This window comes from Colias croceus, chromosome 17 (assembly GCF_905220415.1).
Source record: "Colias croceus chromosome 17, ilColCroc2.1".
NCBI classification, from domain to species: domain Eukaryota; kingdom Metazoa; phylum Arthropoda; class Insecta; order Lepidoptera; family Pieridae; genus Colias; species Colias croceus.
Genome location: NC_059553.1, coordinates 615,245 through 620,831, shown reverse-complemented (window position 1 = coordinate 620,831; position 5,587 = coordinate 615,245). Strand labels below are relative to the sequence as shown.

Here is a 5,587-nt window from a genome sequence, read left to right as displayed (position 1 = left end):
ACGAAAAAGTTAATTGTTTCAATGTTTTATTTGTATGTTTGCTTGTACGTGGGCCACACTGAAAGTTTTGCGTAACTAATAAACAAAACAATTTATTTGTCCAATATTATATTTACTACTTTTTAAAGTATTCTCCGTTACATTTAAAACACTTTTTCATCCGTTCAAAACATTTCTGGAAACATGAGGACCATTGGTCTGAGGGTATGTTTTCTGCGTGCTGTTTGAAAGCAACCACGGCCTCTTCTGGCCTCGTAAATGTCGAACCACTCATTGAATCATAGATTTTTGGGAAAAGGAAGAAATCGCAAGGTTCTAGGTTAGGACTGCGTGCGGCATGAGTCATGTGCTCTATGTTTTCAGTAGCCAAAAATGACTTTGTTTTGTTCGCGGTGTGCGCCGAAGCACTGTCATGGTGCAACAAGATGCGACTTCTAGGTCGCTTTTCTCTTATTTTTTCTAAGACATTGGGCAAAAAATAGTGGTGTACCACTCGGCATTAACAGTCTTTTGTTACTCAAGTGGGATAGTGCAGACAGGATTCGTCTAAGAGAAAAATAATGCAATCATTTGTTTGCCAACCCTTCTCGCCTGCCTCAATTTGGTTGGTTTGCTGTCACTTTCAAACACCCACAAAGAATATTGGTGTTTTCTTTCTGGAATATAACCATATATACATATTTCATGTCCTGTCACGATATTATACACGGCATTAGAATGTCCGTAATTGTACTTTAATTGCATTTCTTAACACCAATCTACTCGATGTCGTTTTTGTTCTGGAGTGAGTTTGGGAGCAATTCACCGGCAACCAAGCTTCCTAACTTTGAAATGTTCATGTAAAATTTTCTGAATTTGTCTCATACCAATCCCCAGATGTCCTCGAATCTCCTAATAAGTGATATGGCAATTTTCTTAAATTAGTCGTCTGATGGTAGCCATATTTTCCTCCGTGATCGCAGTTGAGGGTCGACCTTCACGACTTTCATCATGAAGAGAAACACGGCCGCCATGAAATTCAGCATATCAATGCCTTACAGTGCTCAAATAAGGTGCTTCCCTCCCAAAAGTATTTTGAAGGCGTGCAGTGCAAGCTTTCGGAGAAAACGAACTTTTAAAATCATCAAAAATCATCGCTCTAAAATTGTTTCGTGTTAGTTCCGTTTTTGCTACGGACAACGGACTTCAACTTGAGATAAAAAAAAATTGACACGAGCTTCCAGCCAAATTTTTTTTTCCTCAACTTATGAGACTTCATAGGTTAAAAAAATATAACATTCAAAATTCAAACATTTATGGGTGGCTAGAAACGCAAAACTTTTAGTGTGCACTAGGTATTACACAATGTATAATGTATGTGTAACTCTTTACTACGTTAATCTCCATGATTTTTTTAAACCTGAAAGTAGTCTAATTTACTCTGTAAATCTTAGCTATCCCGTCTCTGTAAAATCGGCACAGCCGTTTCGGATATTTAAACACAGTACTGCTTATACAATTTTCAACGGTAGAAAAGTAGTTCAGTGGTAAATTGACGCCTTATTTTCTTGGATCATTTGATTACATACTAGCATATATTTCATACTTTCTTAGTAAAATTTAGTTTTATGGCATCCAAATGCTATATTATTCTTTAAAAAGTTTCTCGTATACTCATACTTATATATATATACTAGCTTACCGCCCGCGGCTTCGCCCGCTTTCTCTAAAACGGTTTGAGATTTAAACTATCCTATCTCTCAAGTTGGATCAAACTGCACATGGTGTGCGAATTTAATTATAATCGGTTAAGTGGTTTAGGAGTCCATTGAGGACAAACATTGTGACACGAGATTTATATATATAAGATATATTATATTATTAGTATATACTCATACTTAGTAATTATACATTATCCATAGATACTAATATAAATAATAGTACAGAATTATAACAGTAAAGACTACACTATTAGTCTAGTTTATTCCCCTATCATTACACACCTCAAATATAATATTCGATAACCTGCAATCAAACCTAGGTCTTAGACCTTCGTAATATCTTATTAGCATAAAACATAATCATTCTAGACAAATCGTGTTTCCTTTTTTATGAAGCCAAGAACCGTAAGTGAACATGATAATAAAACATGTAATAATTAACATACAATTGAAATAAGTAATTCGCGGTTTTACATTGAGTAATTTCTGTTTTAAAATTTATGAAATATGGTAAGGATGGTCGGGAAATACAGTGTAGTTTACGTATTACGCTAAAACTTATAGGAATTTAACTCTAAAAATATACATAAGGTAGTACTAGCAAATAAGTATATATTTTCAGGATTATATACGGAAAAATATCATCTCTATCATACAATGAACATTCTTTGAAATGGGTTAATTAGCCGTTCCAACAATAACTTCTGAAAAAATGTGTTTATACGGCATTGATTACCTAGGTATCACCTAGAATATATTGGTACATGGTATCACATAAAATTTCCATCGAGCGAATATTATTTATCTAATTTTGTGTCTAGTTTTGCTCTTCCTGATTTATCTTATGTGCCTACTAGCGGTCCGCCCCGACTTCGCATGTGGTACATACATAGTACTCAAGGATGACATACATAATATCAACCTGAAAGAATTCCTTAAATCTGTCCAACAGCTCCTGAGATAAGCGCGTTCAAACAAACAAACTCTTAAGCTCCATTCCATGTAAATGCGTTCTTTAAATGTAGATTCCTTACAACTTAATCCTCAAGTTACATTGTAACTTAAATTGTAAAGTTGAAAGTATATTTCACAGATTAAAAGCAATTAAAGCCATCGCATTCGTGCTTTGCCTTCGTTATTAGTTAAACAATTTTCATATTGGCTTATATAAGTGTGGGTTAAGTTACAGGCGAATATACTTATTTGTGCTTGAAGTTATTTGTGCTAACAACGAATATAGAGCCAAAGTACATAATAACATTGAAATTTATTTATTTATTTATTTGGGTTCATCGACAGATCGCGCATACATCATTCCTTAACAATAAATACAAAGTAAGAATATTCTAATGCTTGACCCTATTAAATAAGAAATAAATGAAATAACACAGAAACAGTTGAAAATATGGCTTTTGCTGAAAAATATATATATTTTACGAGTAACTTCTTTTGTTACACAAACTGCAAAGGTTCTAAATCGCCTGTGGTAGGCAGCGTTTAAAATCTGATAAAAATTAGTTTATTACTAAACATCTTGTATTTTATAACTGTGCATTTACATCTAACGATCGAATGCTCAAGCTAACCCCACTATGTCAAATTTAGTGTCGTAGAGTCGTAGAGTATTATATTTTCGTTGTTTTTAGTGCGTTCGAAAAGGTTCTATGCTCTAACGCTGAACAACACTGAATACGAGATTTCGTTCACACTAAATGATCACTAAAGAATGCTCTTGCTCTAGCTCTAGCTCTATGTTCGTTTGATGTAAATGCACCGTAAAACAATGATGCATAACACACTTAGAAATTAATCACTACATAGTATAAAACAAAGTCGCTTTTTCTGTCCATATGTCCATATGTCCTTATGTCCCTTTGTATGCTTAAATCTTTAAAACTACGCAACGGATTTTGATGCGGTTTTTTTTAATAGATAGAGTGATTCAAGAGGAAGGTTTTAGTATATAATTTATTAGGCTTTAGACAAAGCGGGCGAAGCCGCGGGCGTTAAACTAGTACAAAATAAGTTATACTAAACAAAAACGCTCCTAACTTACACCACAACCATTTCTAAGCGATTCAAAGTAAGTGCGACGCAAGTTTAGCTACACTGTACGTTGCACCACCTGTATTGTAATTACTTTAACAACATAACCCCCCCTACCCCCCCTACCCCCTTCATCCCTGTACCCGGGGGATGACAGTTTTGGAACATCTAATAGTAAATTAGGGTTAAATTGTACTTTTGTGTTATTTTTAATTTAGAGGAAATGGTTTGAAGCAATTCGTGGAAAGTGAAAATGGTAATGATAGAAAAAATATATTTTGAACTTAGATACATTATCATTCAACTTGACATGCTCAAGGTTATGGCTATTTTGATTAATTTCATTTATTATTTCGTGCGGTTTTTCCCGCGTAATTTCCCATTTTCTTGACTCTTAAGTCTTAACCCTATAGTTTTTAAATACGACATAATAATATTGTTTGTGTGATTTTTATAGCTTTATTATCTTCCTCGATATAATACAAAACTAAATTTAACAAATAACATCCAGAAATTCATAAGATTATCACTTACAATCAAACAAATAAATGCAGTGTGTTTGCTTCTTGTTTTTGATGGTTCTTTTTTTATGATTTTGTTTTAAATAAAATACGCGTGTATTCTTTCCTTCCCTTGAATAACTAAATATAATTTGGTAATTAAATAAAAAATAGATTAGAGGGTAGATTTAAAGACCTATTACATCGACTCCGTGGCGCAACGGTAGCGCGTCTGACTCCAGATCAGAAGGTTGCGTGTTCAAATCACGTCGGGGTCAAGTATTTCTTTTATATTTTTATTTTAGAAAAATACTAGCTTTCCGCCCGCGGCCTCGCCCGCTTTCTCTAATACCGAATAAATTATATAATAATACCTAATTTAATTAAAAATCAAACACCATGAAGTAGTTAAATCGTCTTTATTACTAATTTTATATCTACCAGTGACAATTTAATGCGATTTACGAAGAAAATTCAACACTTGCAAAAATTTGGCACATTTTTATCACTATTTTCAACAATTTATAAATACCTACATTTATCACAAAGTATAGATAGCGTTTAGCTACTATTATGTATTCTGTGGTTAAAAATATGTGGTAACTATCTTCATACCCATAGATAAAATAACGAAAGATAAAATCTATAATTTCGATTGAAATCATAACGACTCCGTGGCGCAACGGTAGCGCGTCTGACTCCAGATCAGAAGGTTGCGTGTTCAAATCACGTCGGGGTCAAAGTATCAAATTTTTTATTTTATTTTACCAAGACAGTATTTTTTTTTTATTTAAATGAAATTAATAAAAATTATCATAATATAATATTATTATGTAAACTTCTAAAACTCATTTCATCGAAAATAAAAACTCGTTACAAGATTCTTTCGTTGTTTGAAAATAAACTTTTAATGATACGGAAGAGGATTTGATGTATTTTATTTCGAAGCTTATCGAGAATAATAGATATTATTTCTGTGTTATTTCATTGTTCGCAAATGCGAATTGATTTGCCTTTTAACAAGCTTTTAACGGATTAACTTAACGTTACACATTGAAATGAGTCTTTAGATAGGTAGGCAATGTTTTAATTCTCCATAGTTCCCTTTTTGTGTTACCAAAATTATTGAGTTTATTAAGCTATTGCACAGCTTCTATCGCGGGCCCTGAGCGCGGGGACCGAATCGAGAAATTCCGTAACGAAAAAACCTCACGCTCCCCACTCCGACGGGCGGAGGTGTGGCTTGAAGGCATAGCATGCAATAGCTTTACCGCGGCAGTCCCCGAGTGCAACACGTCGTTTTTATTTCATTACAGATAGATATAAAGAGTCCCTATTTTA

The 5,587-nt window shown here is 33.6% G+C and overlaps 2 non-coding genes across 2 annotated transcripts; both read left to right on the top strand.

Moving 5' to 3' along the window:
* Positions 1 to 4,452: 4,452 nt before the first annotated feature.
* Trnaw-cca lies at positions 4,453 to 4,524 on the top strand. Its single transcript has one exon. It is a non-coding gene; the product is annotated as a tRNA-Trp (tRNA).
* A 390-nt stretch (positions 4,525 to 4,914) lies between these two features.
* Positions 4,915 to 4,986, top strand: Trnaw-cca. The gene has a single exon. It is a non-coding gene; the product is annotated as a tRNA-Trp (tRNA).
* Positions 4,987 to 5,587: the final 601 nt, after the last annotated feature.